Source organism: Vespa crabro, chromosome 8 (assembly GCF_910589235.1).
Source record: "Vespa crabro chromosome 8, iyVesCrab1.2, whole genome shotgun sequence".
NCBI lineage: Eukaryota > Metazoa > Arthropoda > Insecta > Hymenoptera > Vespidae > Vespa > Vespa crabro.
In genome coordinates this window covers 5,235,500-5,251,731 of record NC_060962.1, presented here as the reverse complement: position 1 = coordinate 5,251,731, position 16,232 = coordinate 5,235,500, and the positions used below count along the sequence as shown (strand labels likewise).

General features: G+C 34.1%; 1 protein-coding gene and 1 non-coding gene across 3 annotated transcripts in view; one reads left to right on the top strand and one right to left on the bottom strand.

The window, feature by feature from the left end:
• Positions 1 to 16,232, bottom strand: part of LOC124426080 (aryl hydrocarbon receptor protein 1) — a 123,979-nt gene that overhangs the window by 105,507 nt on the left and 2,240 nt on the right. The window lies entirely within an intron of this gene.
• On the top strand, positions 3,450 to 3,521 carry Trnad-guc. Its single transcript has one exon. It is a non-coding gene; the product is annotated as a tRNA-Asp (tRNA).

Sequence of the window (16,232 nt, the reverse complement as noted above, 5' to 3'; positions counted from 1 at the left end):
CTCCTATCTTTTCTCAAACGCGAAACATTAATTATTTCTGTCAACATTCATAATGGATATCATAAAACAATTTGGAGGAGTCATTTTTTTCTCTTTTTTATATATATATATATTAAGTCAAAAAGATATTAAATATCAGCGGTCATCTTAGATTTGCATTTACGATCTCAATCGATTATTGTTATTATTATAGCAAATATTTTCTTTCGTTAATATACCTGTGTACTCACTTACGTCCTGTACGAAGGATATCATCTAAAGAACACACTCGTTTCTACTTCTCCGTATTATTATTTTCTTCTTTTTTTTTCTTTTTTTTTTTTTTTTTTTTTTAATATCTTTTATGTGTTTTTTTTTTCTTGCCCCCCTTAACAACCCCAGAAGTTAACGCTCCGAAGGCATACTCAGAGAACAAACTTCGCGAATCGTGACCATCTATCCCAACTTCCGGTAGATGATGGGATCTATCTCTTTTTTGTCATCGTTTCGTCTCCCTTTCCTCTCATTTTAACGTGATCCTTTAACCGTTCAAAAACTATACGTAACAACGTATGTATATAAAAAGGCCCCGGTACTTTTTATTAATCGTACAGATATTTATCGGTCTTTAACGAAGGGACCACAAGCCAATTAATGAAACGGTGCGCCTGTCTACATACGCCAAGTGCCACACCTGCGTGTCTCTAATTTTCACATAAAACGCGTCTTATAGTTCACATCATGGTGTATTAAGAGGAATCTCACTGAATATACGATTACTTAATGTGCGATATCTCGTCATTATATTATGATGTTTTCTCATTTAACGTGTTCGTCTTTCTTTTCTTTCTTTCTCTTTTTTTTCTTTTCTTTTTTTTTTTTTTTTTTTTTTTTGTATAATCACTAGAGAAAGAAATGAAAAGAATGAAAAGAAAAAAGAAAATGCTCCAAAGCTAAAAAATTATTAGCTATTAACGTAAAAGAGGAGGGATAGAGTGTATTAATTTGTAATTGAACGTGCTTATTTGTCTTTAAACCGCATACTCGATCGAATGAAATTTTAAACAATTAAGTAAAAAAAAAAAAACGTGATTACGATACAAGTACTTATTTAGATATATCTAGGTTCTTTTTTTAGAAGATGGATGCAAAAAAAATTTGTAAAAAATAAAAAGAATACTCTAAGGGTTGATTTATAAAAAATATAAAACTTGTGTGAAGAAATTAACAAAATATAGAAATGCATTCATTAATAAATATTTTGTTTGACGAATGCATGAAAGAAAAATTAATATGTTATGGAAAATGAAAAAAAAAAAAGAAAAGAAAAAAAGAAAAAAACGTCTATTTACATTACACTTTTCTGCGAGATAATTAACTTGGGTTCTTTTACGGTTGCGTAAAAGTAAGTAAAAGTAAGTAAAAGTAAGTAAAACGTGTTAAGAAAACTATGTGTAATTGTGAATCGTAATCGAAAAAGAAAAAAAAAAAAAGAAAAAAAGAACCAGTGTTAAAAAAGATTCAGATGTAGAAAATATTTGTTAATGATTTTCCCAAAAAAAGAAAAAAAATAATAAGATATTGTACTTTCTTCTATTTGTTTCCTTTTTGGATCGATCGATAAAAAAAGAAATGAATAAAGAAATAAAGAAATAGAGGGGAAAAAAATAGAAAAAAATCTCCCTTAATACACTCCTCCCCTCGTCCGAAAAGAAAAAGAAAAAGAAAAAAAAAATTGAGAAGATCGCACACCTTTACTTTTCCTTTGCCTGTTAGATCATCGATTGATGGGAAAAAAAAAAAAAAAAAAAAAAAAAAAAAAAAAAAAAAAAGAAAAGAAAAGAAAAAAAGAAAAAAGAGAAAAAATAATAAAAAATTAAAAAATAAAAGGAAATAAATAAATCGATATAAAAATAATGAAATAATTAATGAAAAATTAAGAAAAAAAAAAAAAAAAAAAAAAATCTCCTGTAATATCAAGTCCAACGTAGTTTCTAAAAGCACGTCGGACGATCTAGCTTGTCATTATTTTGAGTAGATTTATCAAACGGGCGCGGCAACAGAACGGTGAGTAATTTGTACTACTCCTTTTTCTCGACTTCTCATTCCCCCGGAGAGAATGCGGATGGTTTTCTGTGTGCTTTATGCGAATGTCTATAGACCGACATGGCCGCGGCGGCGGCGGCGGCCGCAGTTGGGGGTGGAGGGTGCGCGGATGTGGCAGTGGCCACGTTTTTCGTGGTAGTCACTTCTTTCGTGTCACGTGCTGAAGAGAGGTGTCACGTAAGTTCCTACGAACGTGATTAATGAAAATAAGTCAGCTATCACATGGCACACCCTTAGCTTGACGCTCCATGTTATAACCATCCCCCCGTTTCTCTCATTCCATCTCTCTCTCTCTCTCTCTCTCTCTCTCTCTCTCTCTCTCTCTCTCTCTCTCTCTCTCTATCTCTCGCTGTTTCTCTCTTTCTAACAATCCGGTTCTTTAGGAAAAAAGGAATATTCTGACTTCGATAAATGTCACCATTAAAAGCAATCACAGGTAATCCGATAATCAAAAAGGCGAGCTCTTTCCTTTTTCAACTTAGTAATAGGTGGTGTATAAGCGATAAATCATTTGCATGCAATAATCCTTATGTTCCTTTTTTTCTACTTTTTTCTACTTTTTTCTACTTTTTTCTTAATATGAAAATAATTAACTTTCTATAATGTTACGTATAACTTTTAAGTCACACACGCACACACACACACACACATATATGCATACCTACATATTTGTATACTCATGCTTGTATGCTTTTCAAGTTCTTCGTTTTTTTCTCTTTTCAATTTTTACATTCTTATTTTTCATTTCTTTTATTTTTCCTTTATTTCTCATGTTTTTCTTTCTTTTTTTTCTTCCCCCATTCTCGTTATGTTCGAATTTTTTTTATTTTTTATTTATTTTCTTTTCTTCTTTTTTTTTTTTTTCTTTTGATCATTCCTTTTTACGTTCAAACATTTTTGTAAGTAAATTAGAGAAAATAAATGTGACATCATTATAACTGTGTTATTAATAAAAGAACAGATAAAAAGATAATATATACTATAATATTTAATATATATAATCCTTCTTCCATCGCTATAATATATACTGATAATAGTGAAGTCTGTCTGAAATATAAAAAAATATTGAAACATTAAAAAATATTAATAGAGTTGTAAAAGACTTAACGTAAAATATAACATAAGACGACATTATATATAATTAATTATGAATATAAGCGAGAGCGAGCGCTCGTAAAAATTGGATAGTAAATTTTTAACGGATGTAAATATCTTTGCAAGTATAGTGATTTGTATATTTCGAATATCGTTTAGGTTCTTATACTTTGGCGATTAAATAATGTAAGAAGTTTTACATTGTAATAAGAGAAAATTATATAGCGAGGTGCTTATCAATGATATATAAAACGACCTTTGTATGAAAATCCTCGTTAGTATAGTGGTTAGTATCCCCGCCTGTCACGCGGGAGACCGGGGTTCGATTCCCCGACGGGGAGGGTTAATTTTTTTTTTCTTTTTCTTTTTATTTATTTATACATAATATTTATAAACAATTTAAAAATTTGCATATAATTATAAATTTTATATGCATCTATTTCTTGTTGTTAACTTTTATCTTTAAAATATGGCGTCTAAATATCCTTCCATAAACCTTCTATACAGATATATGTATTATATATATAAAACGATTGCATAATTTTCTTTACTTCAATATTTTCCATCCACATTTAATATTTCAATTGTCTAAGGATTTAATCTAACAAATTTTCACATAATAATTCCTATAGCATTAAATATTATCGAATATAATTCGATTGTTAGAAACTGCAGTAAGTATTCGTTGAAATCGTAAGTTTTAATAATCGATCAATATATTATTATTATATTTGTTTCATTCTTCCTATTATAATTATTTAAATCTATTTTAAATTATTACATCGTTAATTTACATTGTATTAAATTACAACGTTGAATTAAATCACAAATTTCCTAATCATTATTATATTACATTTATCTTATATTTATTTATTTGAAACTTTATCCAATTTTCATTCCCTTTATATTTTTCCAAACGACAAAACGTCGTATAAAAAAGGATCGTCCTTAAATGTATTAAATTGTAGACAATAAATTATCGTAATCTTATTTAAACACGTTTAATACAACAAATGATAAGGGAGCACCAATGGATGACGGGCCCGTATTCGACTTTTCATTTAAATCGTTGTAATTATTTTATATGATATAAAACATGAAATACTTCATAATATCATTAGCTGATACATAATTATCATATAAACGCGTATAATTTAATTTCAATATTATGCGGGCCATACGTGATTCAAGCGGCCTGAATTTGCAGTCACGTGAAAATAATCCGACAACGTGGGTGTTAACTGTTATCAAAAAATTTTTTTAACGAAATGACAAAATGGTCGAAGGAAAGAGAGAAAGAAGGAAAAAAGGATAGAAAAAACGAAAAAAAAATGGCATAGGCGAAAGGAGTGAACGGAAGGATAATCAAATATAAAAAGCCAACATCATAAATTTGTGTCGTTTTTCCGGGCGAAAGCATACACACACACACATACACGCACGCGCACACAAACATATACCTACACACCTATACATCCATATACGTAAAATGTATAACACTATATATGTATACCTATATATAATAACATACATGCGCACACAGGGAGACTGGTATAAACACAGGCGCGTAAAACAGCGACGCGTGAAATACGGCTTGAGTATTAATATGCCCTAGCTCGGAAATAAATCCTCTTTTACCGAGACGACGAGGTTGAATTTCCATATCTACGACTCCGCCATGCGAAATATTTTGCCCCCCTTTTTGCGATCTTGGATACATGCGAGATCGAAAGAGACGAAGTCAGAAAGATAGGGAGAGAAGGAGAAAAAAAAAAGAAAAAGAAAAAGAAAGAAAGGTAAAGAAAGAATAATACAACAAAGAAAATGTATGTATGTATGTATAATATGTAGTACGTATGTATGTCTGCATGATATATGTAAGTAAATAAGTAACTAAGTAGCCGAGAAAAAAGGTGTAATTGTACCTAAGAAAGAGAAAGATTAAAGGTAGTTTTGCGTCACTTCTGAGTTGGCATGAGAAAAATGTATGAAAAATTTTCGACATTTTTTGGGTATAGTCAATGAACGGGAGCGCCGAGAGCAGAGCAATCGTGAAAACGTAAACGAGACGGCGAAGGTCGTTAGAATCTTTCGTAATTACCGAGCTGGATTAAATTAGTACCCCCGAGGTTTCGCGTGTCCGCTAATGGCTTTAACTATTTGTAAATGTAATCATGGAACCGCATGCACACCGCATCTACACACGAATATATACATATATATATATATATATATATATATATATATATATATATATATATATCTATATCTATATATCTATATATATATATATATATATATATATATTTATATGTAAATTACACTAATCTACGCCTACGTTCTACTCTTCCTCCTTTATCCTTCATTTGTGTTTTTCTACATCCGCAGTCTACGTCAAATCAAACATTTATAAGAATGTATATATATACACACATATATATATATATATATATATATGTGTGTGTGTATACATATAATAGGTACTTGTACGTTTTAGATATAGATTTGACAAAATTATGAAAACATTGCGAATATTTCTCCTGTTTAATATTCAAACTCACATAAGATTGAATAATTAAACTCGATAAATTTATAGATACATATTTATATTATAAGTTAACGAAAAGAAAATCTTTTGAGCATGCAACATCGATTTCAAATATAAATATACAAAAGTATATGGCAGGTGTTCGAGTATAGTGGATTTAGCTTGCATATTCATTGGTTTCTCTCTTATCGCTCTTATATTATCACTGCGTGCTTAATTGACTTCAAGATTCCCTCATTAGCGCTAATGAGTTAATTCGAAAAGTGATCGAACGAACGTATGTATATATGTAATGTAAGAAAGTTCAAAACTAGCATGTCGCAGTGTATACTAAACGTCCATATACCTTTGCATGCATACATACATACATACATACGTATGTAACATAATCGTGCTATTACAATCGTGTAATGAGTTCGAAGGAAGGTCACCTAAATGATACATACATACATACATACATACATATACATACATATATATATATATATATATATATATATATAAATATATGTATATATATATCAAAGAAACCATATGATATTACGAATTTCGTAGTAATAGCGATTTAGTTTCAAGATTGTAAACGTTTACATCGTAGTGCGACGGACATATAATATATCTATTCACTAAATAGATATATATATATATATATATATTCTCCTGTCAGATCTTGATCAGGTAAACTAATCGAATTAATCTTTACGATACATTGCATTACGTTACGTTACGTTACGTTACGTTACGTTATGTTACGTTTTACGTTAAATCAAACACTTGTTCGAGATATGAGAATAAAGTCTTTTATATAGTCGAGAAACGATATCGAGTACCTATCTGAGTTAACCCATCTACCTATGTACCTACTTAACCCTTATGTAAAAGAGAAAAAAAAAAAGAAAAAGAAAAAGAAAAAAAGAAACACAAGAGAAAAAAAAGAGGAAAAAGAAAGAGAAATGCAGGAAAGGAGAGAAAAAGTTTGCTAGTAAATATAATACTCCATTTGTAATCGCCGGTAACACATGTATATATATATATATATATGTAGTTTAAAAAATTGATGTCTTACTTTCGATTGAACGTATATACACATACATACGTACTTAGGTAAGTACTTAAGTACATAGGTAAATAAGTATTACGTGATGTTTTATTCGTGTGGACGAAAAACGATCTCTCAGAGTAAAGTAGGCGTGAAGTTGGTTAATTCGTCAGAGAGCTTTAAGAAAAAAAAAAACAAAAAAAAGAAGAAAAAAAAGAAAAAGAAAAAAAGAAAAAAAAAGTTCTTCTACGCCAACGCAAATTTGTACATCGTGCACGAAAGAAATCGTTGCTACTTTAGGACAACCAACTTTAGTAAGAAAAACAACAACAATAACAACAACGACGACGACGACGACAACGATAACAACAAAATCGTATAAGTATAGTACTAGATCGGTGATATTTATTATTTAAGGAAGCTATAGTATCACGGAGATATAGATAGTCAGAACGTTTTATTATCGGTTATATTTACTATAGCTGCCACAAGCGCCAGCATGTATGGTCCGTCGTAATGATATCATTATGATTTCACGTCGAACCTAAGCGATAAGAAGTTAGTACGCGTCCAAAGCACTTTCATAGTCTATTCGCAAAACAAATAGTATATACCTAGTAGAAACGTGGAACGTGAGCGCGCGAGAAAAAGAGAAAGAAAGAAAGAAAAACCGAGAGAGAAAGAGATAGAAAGAAAAATAGAGAGAGAGAGAGAGAGAGAGAGAGAGAGAGAGAGTAATTCCGATGTCTAGACGAGTAAGAAACTTTCCAAGTGCGAGCACACGCGAGCGATGTAAAGAATCGCGGAATTCGACGATTCTATAATGTTCACCATAGAATATCTGCGTCTGCGTATATGTGTTCATTTGTGTATTACATATACACGAGTAAATATGTATGTATACATACATATATATATATATATATATATATATATATATATATATAGGTATATTAAGTGTAAGCAAGTAAGTAAGTGAGTAAGTAAGTAAGTAAGTAAGTAACATAACTACGTAAAAAGAAGAGAGACGAATAGGAGTTGGTAACGTGAAGGAAAAATGAACGATCGAAGTTCGAGCCAATAACAAGAACAACAACGAACGACAAGGCATTCGTGCCTTGTACCTACCTAATCCCTCCCTTTCCAAGTTCGCACGTGTACTCCTTTATTGTTCTTTACACGTGTACAGAGGAAGGCGGAGAGACAAGGACAGACAGAGACATACATACATACATACATACATACACACATGTATAGTTAGTGAATCGAAATCAAGCGACAGTGTGGGACGCACGAAAGCGATAGAGACGAGTAACCACTTAGCTGCTTGCTCCAGTACATCCTTTCATACTTTATCTCCAACTTTTCTCGCTTCCCGCATCTTGTTAATAGTCGCATTTATTATCTAACTTAACTGGCTTATTAAGATTTCGTCGCATTCGATTTGATAGTCTTTAGAAATATTAGAAGATATATATATATATATATATATATATATATATATATATGTTTGTGCGTGTGTATGTTTGTATGTACATATGTATACATATATATATATGTATATATGTATGCATGTATATATATATGTATGTATGTATGTATGTATGTATGTATGTATGTACATATATGCATGTATTAATTATCTTAAATTTGCAAGTTACCTGTCGTAATACATTAAGTAAATACTTACGAATTAAATCAATATGGCTCCGGTAAAATGGCCGTCGTCTTTAATCAACGGATACCAATGATCGAACTAAAAGTGATCGTAAATCGAAATAATAATAATCGACATCGCGTAATGTTGGATGAGTTTTTTTTTTGTTTCTTTTTATTTCTTTTCCTTTTTTTTTCCTTTTTCTTTTTCTTTTTTTCTTTTTTCTTTTTCTTTCATATTTTGATAAATCGTTCATTCCCCGAGACTAATCTATTTCGACGCGGATCGTCGCTCACGTTTAAAACTTCCACATCGATCGAACACCTTCGTTCGGACCGGGAGACCGGACGTATCCAATTGGCGGAGCCGTGCACCGAATGGTAGTAGAGAAAACGAGCATACATCCGCCATCTTGGAAAACAGTGAGGGGCAACGACGCGTTAGTTTGATATCATACAATTTGCACCGTTTATATCGTCGGTAACTAAGTCAAAAGATGTAAAAATCCCGACTAAAGGGAAAATAAAAATTAAGAAAAAAAAAGAATATATATGTATATATATATATATATAATTATGATATATATATATATATATATATATATATTCTATATAATATATATGTATATATATTGTATATAAAATATCAAATAGCTTGATATGGTATTGAAATAAGTTACTTCCATGATAGTAACTACAATTTCAAGGAACATTTCCAGTTTATCGGATGAATACTGAAATCCCTTGGATTTCTCGAAAAAGAGAGAACTCCAGGCGGGAAAACTTCTAAAATGGCAACACTGGATCGGTCACATCGCGAGCGAGCGCAAACACACATACACACATACACACATACATACATACACATACATACATACATACATACATACATACATACATACATATATATACACACACATACATACCACGGATACGACTATCAGGTTGCAAACCGCGTCTACCGATTATTCTTAAAAGTAAACGATTTTTCAAACGAGTAGCATCGATCACTGAGTTGAGCGATAAAGGTACCCTACAGGATATTGCTATACGATGCTAAAACTTATGGATGAACGAACGTCATCGTCATCGATCGGAGTTGTGCTCGTCGTTGCGGAATATATCTATGTTGATATGTAGATATGTAAATTTGGGATAGAATCTGTTTTTACTAATTCGCGATAGTGGGAGAAAGAGAGAGAGAGAGAGAGAGAGAGAGAGAGAGAGAGAGAGACAGAGAGAAAGAGAGAGAGAGAAAAAGAGATAGCGCGAGCAAGAGAGAGAGAGAGAGAGAGAGAGAGAGAGAGAGAGAAATAGAGAGAGAGACGAAACTCGATCGCAGACGTGTAATCTTCGAAGCTAACCTCTAGGCAAGCTAATAATATACTACTGATCAGTTCGACATATAACCTTACTATCCATGAAAAGAAAAAGCGCGCGAAAACGTATAGGGTAGCGCTATATTTTTTTTGTTTCCTTCAGTTTCTTTTTTTTTTTCTTTTCTTTTCTTTCTTTTTTCGGATCAAATTTCCAAATCCAAACTCACCCGCGCAAAACTAAAGCGAATACTATGTTAAAAACCGTAAATATACGACGATAGAGAGAGAGAGAGAGAGATCTATCTTACAAATCCCTCGGACAAATTGATTTTTAACCATACTTCCGATACGTAATTCTCGTAATTCGGTAATTCGTAATGGCTTCGGGCAAATTCGAAAGAACCATCGAGCGTCCGTCCATCCCGTCCGTCTTATATTCGTTTACCCGATGCAGAAGAAAATGAAAAGTCGATGTGAAAGCGCGTAGACGATGATGAAGCCGGAATTGTCAGGTATACCCTGTCTTTACACGGCGCTGCGGACCGCCCCGCGAGCATTAGCTCTATCTTTGCGCCGCCCAATTTTGCGTTGCTTGAAATGCAAATTCTGCCGAAACGAGCGGATAGCGAAATGACGGGATGCAACGAGGAACCTGACGTTGAGGATTCTGACGCCTACCTTCAATTTTTCTTTGTCTCTCTCTTTCTCTTTCTCTCTTTTTCCCTCTTTCTCTATTTCATTCTATGCACCGCTTATAAAAATTTGAATTTTATTTTGCAATAAAAAAAAAAAAAAAAAAAAGAAAGGAAAATCAGGATTTCATTGAAATTTATCTCAAAGCGTTAACGTTGAAATGTCATCTGAATTTTCATTATTATCTTAATGGACGCTGATAGATACGATCTCTCTCTCTCTCTCTCTCTCTCTCTCTTCATCTTCCTCCTTTTTTTTCTCTGTCGTTAAAAATTAATAAGAAGGAAAAAAAACTCGACGTGGATATCGCACGGAAAAAAACAAAGAAAGAGAAAGAAAGAGAGAGAGAGAGAGAGAGAGAGAGAGAGAGAGACGAAACTAAAGCAAATCAAGAAGCCAAAGTCGAAACAAATCGCACCAAGCGTGGACGTATGTGCGCAGCTGCATTAGAGACTCCGTCGAGTTTGTCAGTCCGTCAGTCCGTTCGTCCGTTTGTCCGTCCATCCGTCCAACTGTCCGTCCGTCCGTCCGTCCGTCCGTCCGTCCTTTCGTCCTGCCTGCCTTCTTTACAACGGCTCGTCTATAATTACGATCATCAAGCCCCTCGTGTATCCCGCGGTGAGAAAAACGGATGCTTGAAAAAAGCAAATGACAGAGTCTAGTGACGTAATGACAATGAGATATACCCTGGAACTCCTGCCACCGGAAGTATATATGTTGTATCTACGTATCTAAGTACCTACTTACTACCTGTGACTCTCTCTAATCGAGGACCAAACGTCTATGTCACTCTTAATCCTCCTCCCCCCGCACCCTCCTCCCCCCTCCCTCCTCCTACTCCTCTTCTTCTCTCGTCCATTTCTTAATGAAAAAGGAGGAACGAATAAATTATCCTGAACGACATGATTAATTATCGACCTTCGAAAATTATGAGAAAACGATCGAACACGATACATGAGAAGTTTATACTGTCTACTTTCATAGAGACTTTCGTCTCTTAATTTCTTTTTTTCTTCCTTTTTTATTTTTCCTTTTCCTTTTTTTGTTTTTTCTTCTTCTTCTTTTTTTTTTTTTTTGGAGAAAGAGGACTTTAAAAAAAAAAAAGAGAGAGAAAGAGAAAAGAACGAAAATAAAAGGAAGAAAAAGAGAAGATAGATAGAGAAAGATCGTGTGTGTGTGTGTGTGTGTGTGTGTGTGTGTGTGTGAGATAGAGAGAGAGAGAGAGAGAGAGAGAGAGAGAGAGAGATCTTAGCCGAACGCGATCGAGCGCGCGCGCGCGCACGCTCAACAAACAAATCGAGACTAATAAGAGTTTGATTCATGGTGGGGGCGAACTGGAGGGGGCCAATACATAAAAATAAGATAAATTTTACACTTCGTTGGTGATGAATGGCGGGATGAATTATTGAATAGTTAAACACACAGCGCCGTACCGGTCCTGCTTGCCTCGAGTCCGGGCCCCAAATCCGGATGAGATACATCGTTGCCAACCGACACACAGGGCCGCCTCTTTCCGAATGAAATTTCAAAGACTACAAAGATTATCACTTCTTCAGCGACATGTGATCGCGAGTAAAATGTTCAACGTTGATATTAACCACCCCCGGCCCCCCACCTCCTTCCCTAATCCAATCCCCATAAGAATTTAAATGGATTTCGATAAGATTCTCATTCACGTTTTTAACTATTGTCATTTATTGAAAAGTCTCAGAAGAATGATTTTCACGTTCTAATGATTAATTATAATCAGTAGTTTTATGGTTTATCTCGTCTTTTTAATATAATCTAAAATTTTATGATCACCGGGATTCTATTGATTATTTTTTATCGATAAACCTGATGAATATACATACATATGTATATGTTATAAACATTCGAAGAAAATCGAACTCGTTTCTTCTTTCTCTCCAAGTTCTTTCTCTCTTTCTTTCTTTCTTTCTTTCTTTCTCGTTTGAAGGATCCTTCGATACCTACTATTGAGTTCTCTGTTCGAGCAACGGCTGCCTAAGAGGCTCCTCCGTTCCTGGAGCATAAATTCACCTGCACATTTCACTTCGTTATGGCTCTATTCACGTTGCCGTAACCACGAGGACGGATATTTCTTGCTGTGAGGCCCATTCAGCACTCCTCTGGAACGCCGAAAAGATCGGACGCAACACCGTTCAACTCGAAACGTTTTTACACTTTCATAGCCAGTGCATATCCGTTAATATCTAACGATTGTCCTATTAATCGACAATCGTTCTATATCAAATAATAAATGCGCGATTAGAGGCTTTGTCGAGGATGAAGAAGAAAGAAAGAAAAAAGAAAAAAGAAAGAAAAAAAAAGAAAAGAAAGAAAAAATAATAAAGGATAAAACGAAAGAATGGCGCCTCGCGTCATTCCCTTTTTTTTTTTTTGTTTTTTTTTTTTTTCTTTTTTTTTCGTGTTTTTTTCATTCGCACGAAAAAAAAAAAAACTATTTGTTCGTCATTTAAACGCATTGAAATATGCGACATTTGTGCTGATATAAGATCTTGTATGTTTTTTATGAAGTATTGGATAATTCGATTTCGTTGAGAATTCCAACGTGTTTGTCGTAAGCGTATTATATTTCCTTAGGATGGAGAAGGGTTAAGGTGGAAAGGCGGGGGAAGGGCGGGGGCGGGGAGAGGAATCTTCATTTCGGAAGCAGTAACGTAAACGCACAGGTATAAACATAATGGAGCACCAATCATAATTGGATACGAGGTGTTAAATCTGTTTGGAACGGCGGGTTACGGGAGTTATGACTCTTCCGCGAGTAATGGTCTTGTCGCGAATCGGCTATATGCCTGTACACGGGGCGAAACGCATCGTGGCTCTGACTAACGTAAGGCGAGTCTATTAAATTACAGGCTGCAACGTTGCAACGTGGAAAGAGTAGGTAAATTATATCCTCGATTAATACCGAGAATGAAATTCTTCTCCTCCTCTCGTACCTTCCTGCGACATATTTTTTTTTCTTCCTTTCTTTTCTTCTTCTTTTTTCTTTTTTCTTTTTTCTTATTTCATTTTTTCATTTTTTTTTTTCTTCTTTTGCGAGAGTAACGAAGAAAAGAGAGAGAGAGAGAGAGAGAGAGAGAGAGAGAGAGAGGAAAGAAGGAAAAACAAAAAAAGTGGGCCGAGGCGAAGTAAGCAAAAAAGAAGAAAAAGAAAAAAAGGAAAAGAAAGAAATAGATAAAAGAAAAAAAGTATCATCGATTGTAAACAATTATCTACATGAATGACCGTTTGCTCCTTCGAGATAATATAACAAAAAAAAAAAAAAAATAATAATAATAATAATAATAATAACAATGGGTACAAGATCATTTTGCGTAACGCCATCGCCGATTGGCGACAGTGAACGATTTTATTGTTTTATTTTTTTATTTTTTTTTGAAAATCGATATGAGCACGGCGAACCGTAATATGTATCTTATGGTAAGCGTATAACAGCAGCAAGTTCGGTTTAAGCGAGGCTAACGTCTTTGGAAGCAGGTTCATTACAAGGCTATAAACTCACGTTATAAGGTCATAAGGATGCACGGCAATTACTTAAGAACTAATCAGCCAAAACGTGGCCGACCGCGCGTCCATGGAATGAGAATGATCGGGCTACTACGCTGCGCCACAAGAGTTTTAAGTGTTCTCTCGTTTTAATGACTCGAAATACCATCCGACGATAGATATACAATTTCAATTGGCTCATTGGAACCTTAAAACCCTTCGAAATTAACCGGAAAATTATGTTTATCTATGTATCCATTAGGATATTGAAGAAATTTCAGAAAGAAAAAGATTTAAATGGACGAATGCATGGGATGTGATCGATCGCGAAAAGATATTTTCAATGCAAATATGATAAATTTCAATATGTCCGACTTTAATCGAAGTTAAAGCGCGTGCGACGTAAAATGATAATAAAATTGATAATTTAAAGGACAAAGATTGGAACATCGATGGAGAAGAAAGTGGGAGTAGGTAGTCGGGGGAGGGGGCATGTGGGAGGGGAGGGGGAGGAGAGGGTGGAGTGATAGGAAAAAAGAAATGAAAGAAAATAGTATTTGCAAGGTAGATTAACGAATCGTTTCGACGATCACAGAAAATTGGAATTAAAGTTAAGGGCCCTCGTCGTTTCTCGTGCCGTCGTCCCTTGTAAGATCGAGAAGGGCGAACGAGAGCGAAGCTGACAGTCGAACGAGAGTCAAGATCAAGAGAGAGACTGACTAAAGTATAATCAGCTTTCGACTGAGTCCGCGGCCGCGTGTAATAACAGTAATCCCTTGGTTCGCCGGTAATTTAGCCGTTCGTTCAAAAACTCCAAATTATAGAAGCTGCTGTCATTAGGCAACGGCAAGAGCGCGGCGTGCATCGCAAGGCAACTTCTTCCTCGAACCATCGAAAATTTTAGGGAAACTCTGGTGTTGCCCTCGTTACAACCAAATACCGCGGGATCGTTAAAGATAAATCTTCCTTCATTGTCATTCGCAACGAAAAGAAAAGGGAAGAAAGAAAAATTAGAAGAAGAAGAAGAAGAAGAAGAAAAAACGAAACATTTCCTATCTACGATTTTCTCTTCTATATTCTGCAATTGAATCCGTATTTCTTTTCTTTTTCTTTTCTCCCTCTCTCTCTCTCTCTCTCTCTCTCTCTCTCTCTCTCTCTCTCTCTCTCGGTCTTTATCTCTTCTTTTTTTCTTCTTCTTTTCTCTTTTTGTTTCTTTTTTTTTTTACGTAACGAATTTCTCGCAAGAAAGATCAAATATTGTGTTCCTCGTTGACGGGAAAATCACTAGTCTATCCTTTCGAAAAGGGCAAACGTTTCGATCGAAGTTCCTTATGGCCCCAGGGTAAGAACTCCTTCTAAGATCGACGCCTCGATGTAAAACGAAGGGAACAGAGGAAGCAAAAGATGAATCAGTGATGTAGAAATGCCTCGAGGCATTTCCCCCATTGGATGGAATACGTCTGGACTATCTCTTCTTCCCTTTCTTCTTTAGCGTATCAAACGAAAGCCGAACTATAAGGTAAGAGAAGAAAGAAAAAGGATCGACGATCCGTTGCCTCTAGAGTACCTACACCTCCAAAGACCGTTTAAAACTCCATTACGATCCTTCGTGATCCCTGAGAGATCACGAACTAGAGCTCTCTTTACCAATGTATCCTCGACAGGATAACTTCTTAAACGAGATAACCATCCTTTGGAACGATTCTTTGACGTAGTCAAATTTATAAAAAAAAAAAAAAAAAAAAAAAAAAGAAAAAAAGTTCCAATCATAGGTAAACAAATAAGCAAACAAATAAGTACTTACTTAGGTCTATAAGTAACAAGGTATGTAGTTTACGTGCATTGATGGTTACGTGTTAATTCTACTCACTATGTTCGTGAAATAAAATAGAAATATTTCGAATAATGGATTCGATGTAACATCATTGATTTGTTCTTATTATTACGAATGAAGTTTATAAAATTGTTATTATTAATAAACCAAGATCGATCTTTTCTTTTGGCTATTAAGAAAATAAATTTTGTTCAATTAAATCGAAACTCATTTAAAAAAAAATTATTATATTTAAATTTTTTTTCGTTCAAAACGTCTTCTCTTCTTATATATATATACATATATATATATATATATATATATATATATATATATATATATAATCGCCCCCTCCCTCCAGTTTTCATATCTCGACAGTTTCGAAAAGAGGAAAAATGGGGGGGGGCGGGGGCGGCGGAGAAAGAAAGAAAAAAAAAATAAAGAAAAGAGAAGGAGAGAAAGAGGCAGACA